Raw genomic sequence first — 12,124 nt, forward strand, 5'->3', positions numbered from 1 at the left:
CAGGCTCTGCATTGTCAGTGCAGGGTTCCAACTCATGAACCTTGAGATTATAACCTGAGCCAAAATCAAGAGTTGGACACTCAACCAACTGAGCCATCTAGAAACTCCTCTTTTTTTTTTGGGGGGGGGGGTTGTTTGTTTGTTTTTGTTGTTGTTGTTAGCTGGTTACTATCCTGAATAAAGTCAGAATTCTAATAGTAAGGGATGAGAGAGAATATATTTGGGATCGTGGCAACTTGGAGTATTGCCACAAAAAATAAACAAGCAAAAAATCAAGACAATAATTATAGCAGTATGAAAGAAACACACAGTGTGTTTTCCTTATAAAAACAAAACAAAACAAAAACAAACAAACAAACAAAAACCTCCAGTGGAAGCTATTTAATTTAAACAAATGAATTGGAAGATTAGCTGAATAAGTGAAGTCGGGCTGAATGATAGGACAAGAACGCTGCTGGAAAAGTTAACCAAACAGGGCTAGGATAAAAGCCATGTCCTCATTATCCACGGTGGAATGTCAAAACATGTTCCTCTAATATTTTTTAAAAATTAGAAATAGAAACTTTAATATACTATTTAGAAATATGGAAGCAAAAACAGAAGCAGCAACTTAAGATGCAAATTATTATACCCAGGAAGAGTGAGTTGCGTGGGGCATGGATTGGGGCAGCAGAGCACCTTTGTGGTTCTTCGTGAATCTTGACTTTTTGAAAGGAGGTTTTTAATTTGTTCATTTTTTTTTTAATTTTTTTTTCAACGTTTATTTATTTTTTGGGACAGAGAGAGACAGAGCATGAACAGGGGAGGGGCAGAGAGAGAGGGAGACACATAATCGGAAACAGGCTCCAGGCTCCGAGCCATCAGCCCAGAGCCCGACGCGGGGCTCGAACTCACGGACCGCGAGATCGTGACCTGGCTGAAGTCGGACGCTTAACCGACTGCGCCACCCAGGCGCCCCCATTTTTGTTTTTTAAGAGAGAGAGAGAGCATGTGAGTGGCACAGAAGGGCAGAGGGAGAGAGAGAATAAAATTTAAGCAGTTTCTACACTCAGCACGGAGCCCGACACAGGGCTCGACCCCACCACCCTAGGATAATGAAATCAAGAGTTTGTCGCTTGACTGACTGAGCCACCCAGGTGCTCAGTGAAGGGCAAAAAGAAGAGAGTGATTCTTCTGGAAATCTCAGTAAAGAATGACTGAGTCAAAATTGACATCATTCAGCAAAACTTTATTCTTAAAGTTTTTTTCCTCTACGAAATAGGAAATTTTAGAACTTTAACTTTGGGGAGAGGGTGAGAAAGGACAATGAATCAAATCTGTCATAGTCTTCAAATAGAAACTGTTCGCAAAATGAGTAAGACCCTTATTAATCAATTGGATTAAATAAATTACACATGAAAATACACTCTTGTGGTCTCCGTGTGTAGGCTTCAAAATACAGGTTTCTGACATGTCCTAAAATATATTTCTGCAATGTGCTTTCCTTTTGGTCTTCAGATTTAGCCAGACATTTATCAATATAGCTGCTAAAAATTGAATAGAACATTACCACAAGATGGCAGCTTTGAACGTATTTGAAAATGTTGATTATGAACATCAAAATGCCTCCAACTGAAATGAACAGTGAGACATCTGCCATTCCTCTTCTGGTTTCAAAAATGTTCATGTGATCTTTGAAAGCAGAATAAATGCAATTTTTTCATTTTGTTGGAAAAAAAATGGCTTGCGAGGTTAGTAGTTTGCACATGGCTGAAAGTCTCAACCAAATATTAATGACCAAGATGTGTCTTCTTATTGACTAGAACTCTCCTGTATACATTATCCTCCTTCATCATGATCACTTATCATTAGGCCCTTCCAGGCCACAAAATGAAGAGTGAGTGGCATATCACCCAAATGGTTTCGCATACAATCGATTAGTATGCCAGCACCAAAGACACTGATCATTTGTGACAAGGGTGAAAGGGCTAGTCAGCTATGGGAATCAGCTCCATTCAGCCACTGAGAGTACAAATAATGAAAATCATGGTTAACTCTGTAAATGTACACCTAATGTTTTTTAAAAAATGGTCTAATAGAAGCCTACCAAAAATATTACAACTCATTTTTAACTTACTCTGAAAAAATTCCCATTTATGGAACAGTTACAAGAATACAATAAACTCCCACATACACTGCACCTAAATTTACCGATTGTCAATATTCTGCATGTTTTCCTTGTCACTTTATTTCCATATATACCTATATGTTGTATATATTTTTTTTTCTTTTTTCTGAACAAATTGAAAGTAGCACTTATCAGGACCCCTTGTCCTGTATTTCCACGTATCTCTTAAGAATAATGGCATTCTCTTAAATAACCGCAACACAGCTGTCAAATTCAGGAAAATTAACATGGTACAATACAATTTTCTAATATATAGTCCCTATTAAGTTGGTCCGATAGTTCCAATAGAGTCCTCTACAGTGATTTAAAAAAAAAAAAAAAACATAACTGCTTCAACTTTTTCAAGAAGAAATAAAAATAGCATGACATAAAAATATCAAAAACATAAGAAAGAAAAACATATCACTCGAGTTGGATAAAGCCAATAAAATCCAAAGAGGTGGGTAAAAGAGAAAGATGAGGACTTTCTATGGAATTCTCTTGAAGAAGGAGAAGGAGAAGAAGAAGAGGTAGTCAACATCTGTATGTGATGGGCAACATGAGAGAACCAACCAAGTTTGCACCCAAACAGTCCTGGGTTGGTTTCATGTCTATTCGCAATATGTCATTGAACAAGTTCAATTGCTTCTAGAAGCCTCAGTTGTCTTGTCGGTAAAAGAAGGGCAGTTCTTACAAAACAGGGATTTTTAGAACACTAAAAGCGCAGTGCATGGCAAGTACATCTCCTGATGCCTGGAAAGTAGTATGTGCTTAATAAATTTTCACTTCCCTCCCTAGAATCATGAAAACTTCACTTTTTCCAACAACTTCCATAAAAAAAGTCCTGGCCAAAAAAAAGAATTTACACCCGAAACTTAAATCTCGTGATTCACGATGCCATGCTGCACACTAGTTTCCAAATGAACGCTCTCATCCCACTGCCATCGAGGGGCATGTCACAGCTAATTATCTGTCATCGCGCCCTGTTGCATAGGCGGTACCTTGCCTGCTGCTGCTGGGACCTCCGTGCTGTCTGTTGATTCATTTGCATTGCCTCCTGAGTGTCTCTGCTGTGTATGGATCACACAGAATGAAGCCCAGGGGCCAACTGGCAGGCCCATCTGAATTGTGGAACATATCTGAGGCCCCTCCTCATTACTTAGTGAGTAATGTGGGGATGTTCGCCGGTTCACACACCCTGGCAATGTAAACGGTCATCTGCTGCCTCATCTGCTTTCCTGCGTCTGGGGTGCAGGACCAGATCGGCTGAGGAACTTTGCTAGCACTTATGCAAATAGCTATGGGAGCTCCTGGGTTTGGCAACATTTCCTTTCAGAAGCCTCATTTGTGGCGGCACCGTCTGCCTCTTTTGTGCCTTCACAGCTTTGTGAGGCAACCTCAAAATAGATCTTTCCCCTACTCTTGTTGTATTTATGTCCCTTTGCCACGGAAAAACTGAAACTCTTCTCAGTACATTTAATACACCCTGTAGAGTGGAAACTCCAAAAGAACATCTAAGACAGAATCAGACTACACATACCAAACTAAGGGGAAACACATTTCCTTAACTGACTCCCCCACTGAGTTTTAAAATACATAAATAAATGCTTAAAGCACGTGTAGACACAAAATCCTAAACTGTTAGGCATACGTGTATAATACTATAATTTTGTTCTATTACAAACTTTATGCTTCTAACTCTGCTGCATAACAAATACTTAAAAAGTAAAACTAACTTGATTCGAATTTTTAAAATTATCTTCAAATTACTAACTTCCCAAAGCACTGTGGAATCTGCAATAGTGCTTTACCAAGTAACAAGAATGTGGTTTAATTTTGGTATAAATTTTTATTCCATTAATAAATAGATCAGGTTTCTTCATTTTGCCCCTCTCTTTTCGCTGTCTTATGCTATACTTTATGATATGAGATGCTTCTACAGAAACTAAACTCAAAGTTTTCTTAGAAAAGAAGGAAAAACATAAATCATTAAATATAAGCCCCAAGGGTGGGAAATTTACCCTACAAGGGACTGTGAAAACCACTGCCAGTGTTGCTTAAGACTGACTTCCTCTAGGTGTCAGTATAGTCCCAGAACTTGCAAACTTTAGTGCTAATGAAAAAAAGAGCACAGTAAAATAAATATGTTTATGCCAGTCTATACTATTTATACATTTGAAAGATTTTTCTTTTGAAAACTGAGCTAAAATTGCAACCGTGAATGTTCATCTGCAGATGACAGAATGGATTTTGTACTAGAAGGAACAAAATGTGGCAATGATACATTTTTGCAAACACACATTATTTTCCATACCTTTTTTGGCATTGTAAGGCCCTATCATTCATTCTTAGGCATCATAAATTATCTTCTCCTTTCCAGACGCATAATGTTTTAGAAACTCACTAAACCTTATTGAGGTCATTATTGCTATCAATTACAGTAATCGGACTCAATTCAACAAGCCCATCAGCATGGAGTCTTGAATTACATCTTTCTCACCAAAAGCACAGATTTGTTTAATGAGACTAACACAGAGTTTAAAACGTAATGCAAGGTGAAGGGGATTAAGAGTACCCTTATCTTGATGAGCATCAAGTAATACAGGGAACTTTTGATCACTAAGCTCTACCCCAGAAGCTAACAAAGCGCTGTGTGGTAACTGCTGGAATTAACATAAAAAAATAAAAAAGTAAATAAAAATATTTTACATTCAAAAAAAGTAATACATCCACATACGGTGATTCGGAAGAGTATGTATTTGATACGTATCAAAGCATGCTCTCTATGAAAACACCCATCCCTTTAGTCAGGTCATTTTTTGTTTCCTCTTCTCTCCAAATTAAGTTTCTCGGTCGGCTGTATCGGTCCTCTGGATGCCTCCCAAGGATCAAACCAGAGAAGTCAGAGTGACCTCTCTAAACTTACAGATCTAGTGCATTTCAGAAATCCACTAGAGCTTACCTCTTCATTTTTCTCCAACCTTTATTTGAAAAAACATCAAGTCCTCAGATGATTGGAAAAGCAAAACCATGGCTACTGACACACATTTCATCTTCAGCCCATTTCTGAGACCACATGACACAGGAAGTCTGCATGTATGTATGTATGTGTCCAATTGCAGTGGTATGATTTGTAGCTGCCCCCCTCCCCACCCCCCAAAAAAATAGCTGAAGATCTGAATCAGGCAGATAATGACACACAAGGCAGTCAGGAAACAAGAAGGTGACAGGATCTCTTCCAGAGCTCGCACAACCACGGTCTCCTCCAAACAGCCAGGGCACTTCATGTCTTACATCACTAACATTATCTTATCATCTGAGGAGGGAGACAATTACGGAGAAAGCTAGATGGCCTGGGTTACCGAACTATAAGGGTCTGGAAGACATCACTGGAAAATTTAGAAAGGTGGTTCTAATGACATCACAGACAACTCCTTTCATCTACAGCAAAATGTAAAGTGTTCCCTCTCTGATCAAATGTAACAAAAATTTCAAAAAAAAAATTTTTTTTTAACATTTATTCATTAGACAGAGAGACAGAGTGTGAGTGGGGGGAGGGGCAGAGAGAGAGGGAGACCCAGAATCTGAAGCAGGCTCCAGGCTCTGAGTTGTCGGCACAGAGCCCAAAGCAGGCCAAAAACTCATGGACCGTGAGATCATGACCTGAACTGAAAGTGGATGTTTAACCCACTGAGTCACCCAGGCGCCCCAGTGACAGAAATTTCAGGAAAAAAATAAAGAAGGAAAAGAGGAGGGGAGGGAGATGGAAGAGAGGAGGAAGAGAAGAGGAAAGAGAAGAGGAAAAAAAAGAGGAAGAAGAGAAGGAAGGAAGGAAGGAGGAAGGAAGGAAGGAAAGGAAGGGAGAGAGGGAGGAAATAAATAAAATTCCATGATGGAAGTGACACTGTCTACTAAAGAAATTAATATATATTTATTAATTTGTCTGTTTGAATGGCTGAAAAATTATTACTCTATCCTGGACACCAAATCTTCAGTTATTCAGTTTGCTTCCATAGCCCTTTGGCCAACTCTACTGATCATGTCATTCTTATAGCTGAAGGTTAAAGTTCATTTATAAAAGTTCTTCAGAGAATTAAATTGGAGCTATGCCCACTTTTTTTGAGGCTTTATTTTGTACTGTGCCAAAACACTTTTAAAAATATTTCTATATTTGCTTAAGTAAAGGATTTTTTCTTATTTAAGAATATTTCAGGAGATCTCTAGAGAAGCTATTTTATAAGTTTAAAATACTTGTTTCAGTTTCCTGCTTGCCACTGTAACAAATTACCATAAACTTGATGGTTTACAGTAACACAAATTTATTTTCCTACGCTTCTGGAGGCCAGATGTCCAAAATCAGCTTCACTGGGTTGAAATCAAGGTGTGGGGAGAATTGTGCTCCTTCACAAGGCTTTAGGGGAGAATCCTTTTCCTGGCCTTTCCCAGCTTCTAGAGAATATTATTCCTTGCATTCCTTAGTTTATGGCCCCTTCTTCCGTCTCCAAAGCCAGCAGGGTTCTCTCTGGTTGTATGGCCTTCTTCTCTTCTATTTGTCAAATCTTTCACTTGGGATACCTGTGATTGCATTTAAGGACCACCTAGATAACCTAGGATAATGTCACCATCTTGAGACACTTAATTTAATCAAGACTGCGAAACCCATTTTGTCATGTGAGGTAACATTCACAGTTTCCAGGGATTAGGACCTGGATATCTTTGAGGGCCATTTTCCAGCTGACCATAAATACTTTCTTTGTGTGCCCATTTTGAGAAATTGGCTTGCTTGTTACCAATAGAGAAAAATTTAGCCAGTTCCAAATTCTACATTTTTCTTCATTAAACTGCCATGAAAATTTTATCCTTAGCCTCTGTTTCAGCAATGATAGAGGACACTGAATCAAGATTGGAAAACTGACTGAGGATTTCCACTATATCCTCATAAATCTTCCACGAAGCTTCCTGCTCTCCAATTATTTTCCCTCCTCTCTACCTGGATTCCTCATTTTCTGCTATGTTTCTTTTCTAATACTTCTAGAATACACATTTTGGTTTAACCATATAGCAGAAATGTTCACATTCTTCATCTTAATCCTAGTTGTTTTTGGGGGTTTTTTTTGTCCCCCTTTTCTTTAAACTTCCATGCAATCAAGATGGCTTTATATATTACAATTTTCACAAGAAAGGTAAGTCACTTGCCCTTGTAAAAATATATTTCAGACTTAAAAAGTGTCCCAAGGGGAATCGTCATTCCATTGCTCTTTACAGACTACAAACTCTCCAAGGGGTCTCAACCCTTCTACTTTTCATTTCCCTCTCAATGTGGCTAATGCCCAAACCTCTATATTTAACCTTAGCCCCTGCCATGAGCTTCAGTTTCATATATGTAACTGCGGGCTAGACAAACCCATTCAACTTGCTCTAAAGAGCTTCAAAGGCTATACTTCCAAAATGCATCTATTTTATTTTCCTACATAAAAATGCTTCATCCTCCTTCAGCCTTTGCCTCAGGTAAAAGTTCTGCCATCTACAAGTCACTTGGAACCTTGGGAGCCATTTTGGATTCCTCCTTTCTCTTTCATCTGCTAGCTAGCCACCAATCATCTTTATAGCTAATCCACACCATATCTGCTCATTTGTCCCTCAAAATGGTTTTCATTGCCCTTTCTTTAATCCTTTTACCACTGCCTAGCTGAATTTTTCCGGAACTTGGATATTTTCATGTAGTGAGACTTTCAGAATGTTAACAAGCCAAATCAGTTACAAACCATAAAGCATTTATTAAATACATAGGTTGAGTAATGCTTTCAGGGCAAGTAACACTGTGCTATTTCTGAGAAAATTATAGGACTTACTAAAAAATGAGACTCTATTAGAAGAAATATGTCTAATATTGGAACACAAGTTTAAAACTGCTTCATAACATATTCTTTCAAACCTGGCAGTGTTTACCTGAACCTGAATGCATAATTTTACTTGGAGATGATATTAATCTATGTTTGAGGTTCTTTGTGAATGTGAGTCCGATATGACACCTCCTTCCTAGAACTTCCCTCTGCCCTGCCTCTCCCTCATTGATAGGACCTGAAATTTAATCAACCACTGTTTCCTTCCCCCTCTCACTTCTTCCTCTTACTACCAAACTGTTCTGCTAAATCTTAACTATGTCCCTGCCCCACCTAAAATAGTCAGTAAAAGTGCAATCTCCTTAGCATGCCTTTTGGTGCCTTCTGCAACCAGTCTGGGACAGCTGTGCAAGCTGTCTCGCCCTCTTCCCATAGGTTAAATTCTAGGACCACCAACCACTGGCTTTTCTCAAAAGAAAGCATGTTTTTTCTTGCGTCTGGCTATGGTTCATGCTCTTCTGTCTGCTCCACCTTTTCTGCACCTGACCAGTCTTACTCTGCACCGCAATTGACCAAGGCTTATCCTTGGCAGTTTCCATGCTAGCAGCCTTGCCATCCTACATATTCTTTGAGAACAGAAACTATGTCTTACTTGTTTTTTGTGACCAGGTACTCCGCAGATTACCTAGTGCAGGGTAGAAGCAAGTAGATACATACTAAATTGAACAAAATTGAGCAGAGTGAACTTAAAGGAGCTGCTCGCACAACTCCTAACTTCCACGGGGTGGCACTATTCTATTTTCAACAGAGACCAAAAAAAGATCCCAACACCCGGAAGTACAAGGGCGGTGTTCAGTGTATTTGTATAGAGCCCGCACGTGTCTGTGCATGTGCAGAGTGGACCTCTCCTCACTGATACCCACTTACATCAATGCAAAATATGGACCGTCGTTTTGGTGTCTCCTTTTTGATCTTCACAAACGCAGAGTTTTAAAAAATATTAAATTACTGGGCAGTTATCATAGCCAATCTACCTAAACAGAAAGGACCTGGTATATTTTTTTCTTTTATAGCGTTAGCCCCCAAAGGTTTTCAGAGTAGTTATGACAGTGAATGGCCACTCTTGCGATAATTCAAGGTATTCCCAACTAGAGAGACAGAATGGAAAGACTGCAGGGGGCTTATGAGCAAAGAGCCTTTGCTGGGTACAACTTTACCTCTCTGACATTCACAGTCTCAAGTACAAACACTGGACAGTAATGCTTAACTTTAAATTCTGATGGGAAACATTAAACATTGCACAACCTATAAGACACTGAAAGTATTGGCACAGCAAAGAAATAGAGGATACGATGATTATTATTTGAGGAAATTAGATAGATGAGGAGATTTACAAAATTCATGCGGCCTTGATGTTCGTTCATTGATAAACTGATACATATTAAACATGTTTTAAGAGTTTGACCGAAAATCTATTTGCAAGCAGGGAGTGCCAAACTGAAAGTGGCAAGGGGCACCCTGCCTGCAGGAACCAGGGTAAAGACCTGAGTGAAGAAAGTGCGGAAGCAAAGAAAGGAAATTATTTGATTGGTTACAGCTTAAAGCCCCTTTGGCTGTTAATGATTGGTTGTCCTTAGTGTTTTGATTTCACAACCTTGAGGCGTTTACAGGCTTTGACCAATGTGGGTATCTAGATCACATAGCTCTACTGAGCTACATCAAGCCTCCTTGTTTCTTTAATTTAACAAGTTTAAAGAATCGAAGTGCTTTTTCATCTTGGCCGGTTGCCTAGGCTGGAATCTATTTTAGCCACTTTTTTTGATGTGTAACAAGTCATGTAGGCCTCATTTTTATCGGCTATAAAATGGATCTTAAGGAAATCTCTGCCTCATTTGCTTGTTAGGGGGGTTGACTTCAAAATTAGCTACAAGTCTAATGGTAATGGTGGAGCAGGAGTGCTAGAAATACAGGATGTGGCAAAAGCTCTATTTGCCCAAAGCTCTATCCATTAGTCCCCATAGTCCAAACCTCACCTTTCAGTTCAGAATGCTGATTCCGGGGCGCCTGGGTGGCTCAGTCGGTTGAGCTTCCGACTCTTGGTTTTGGTCACGTCATGATTTCACTGTTGGGTTCGTGAGTTCAAGCTCCCCATCGGCTCTGCACTGGCAGGGCGGAATCTGCTTGGGATTCTGTGGCTCTCCCTCTCTCCCTCTCTCCACCCCTCCCCCACTCACACTGTTTCAGTTTCTCTCAAATAATAAAAAAAATAAACTTAGAAAAATCTTTAATAAAAAAAATGTTGATCCCACTGATTCTGGATTCAAAAAATAATGTTGAGGATCTTTCAATGGGCTTTGAGAATAAAGCTTATTGTATATTCAGTAATCTCTCCCACCTTCAAGGTGTTCTTTCCCTTTAAGGAGACAAAGCCCTTGGCTTACTCTGTATATTTATTTACCTGGCAAATTCCATCCTACAGATGCTGCCTTAATTTCTGTGCTGGTGCTTCCCCTAGTTGAGTGAAAAAATGTTTGATAACAATGTCACTGTTACCAATAGTATTTTATTTTGGAGTTCTGCCCTTCTTCAACAGAGATTAGGCACTTATTTCTTAAGTATCAGGCAACCATAGAAGGAACAGAAGAAACCCGGTGTCTTTAAAATAGAAACATAGGAAATCATTTTAATACTTTAAAATATTTTAACATTTAATACTAATAGCTACTATTATTTTCAATAATATTTTAATTTTTTATTTTATTTTTTAAAACTTTTTTTTAATGTTTTTTTTAAATTTATTTTTGAGAGAGTGCAAACGAGGGAGGGACAGAGAGAGGGGGACAGAGGATCCGAAGCAGGCTCTAGGCTGACAAGCTGACAGCAGTGAGCCCGATGCGGGGCTCAGACTCACCAACTGAAACTTGAAATCGTGACCTGAGCCACAGCTGGATGCTCAACCCAGGTGCCCCTAATGTTGTATTTTTTTTTATATAATATCTTTTTATGTCCCATACCCATTATTTGGGTAATGGCTACTGGAAGCATGCAGACTGCCTACCGTTTGCATGATTGGAACACAAAAGCATGGGGAAGTGAACATCTGAGCAATGAATATCTCCCTCAATCAGCAGTTAATTCCTAAAATTCCACAGTTAAGATTCATTCTTTTGACTTAAAACCTTTGGCCCCTGGTAAACACATCCAAGGGCAGATGACTCTTGAGGCCTTATCAAATATTTGCATCTAAAGATGAGTGATCTTATCAGATCCCTTCCCCCACTGAGCACACTTTGAAAACACGAAGGTAAAGAAAGCAAAAGGTTCCAAAACCCGCAGGACAATGGGGAGACTGTTGGCGGTACACTAACGCCATGATTTTAAATATTCCCAGCCACGTTATGAAGTTCATATTTTTAAGATATTTATTGACATCTTACAGATAAAATGAAGCTCACAGAGGCCATTAAACATCAAGTAGCAGAGCTGGCATTCAGATGAAAATCTGTATCTCTAATATATATATTATATATATATAATATATATATAATAGCTGTATCTCTCTATATGTATATATATATGTATGTATATATACACACACACACACACACACATATATATATATATATACATATATATATAATCTCCAAAGTTCAGACTATAAGACCAAGACAAGACTGACTTTATCAATGTCACAGTCCAGTGTAAGATGTAGTGCCTGTCCCATATCATACGGCCAGAAAGCTGCCAGGTTATGGACAGTTCAGAGAAAAGGAACTCTCTAAACAAGGAACCTTTTGTTAAAATGGCAACCTCAACTTTATAGCTCTTACCCATACATCTAGATCTTTCTCCCTTGTCCTTCCACACAGGTTAATAAGCTTGATTTCATATACGTAAGGATCTTCAAGAATATGTTTCAAATTCTAGGCTTTTGGAAGCTATGAGTGTTCACAGAAAATATCATAACCAGGAGTTACTTTATGAACTTTTCCCCACAACCAAACATTATGTCACTTGCTCTCCACCCTTTTCCTCCCCAACTTAAAACAATTATAATTATAAGAGATGTTGTAAGGGAACCTAATATGATACTACACTGCCTTCCTTCACAAAATTAAATGTAGAAGTTGAAACT

This window comes from Herpailurus yagouaroundi, unplaced genomic scaffold (genome assembly GCF_014898765.1).
Source record: "Herpailurus yagouaroundi ecotype Mexico unplaced genomic scaffold, PumYag 160, whole genome shotgun sequence".
In the NCBI taxonomy this organism is placed as follows: Eukaryota; Metazoa; Chordata; class Mammalia; order Carnivora; family Felidae; genus Herpailurus; species Herpailurus yagouaroundi.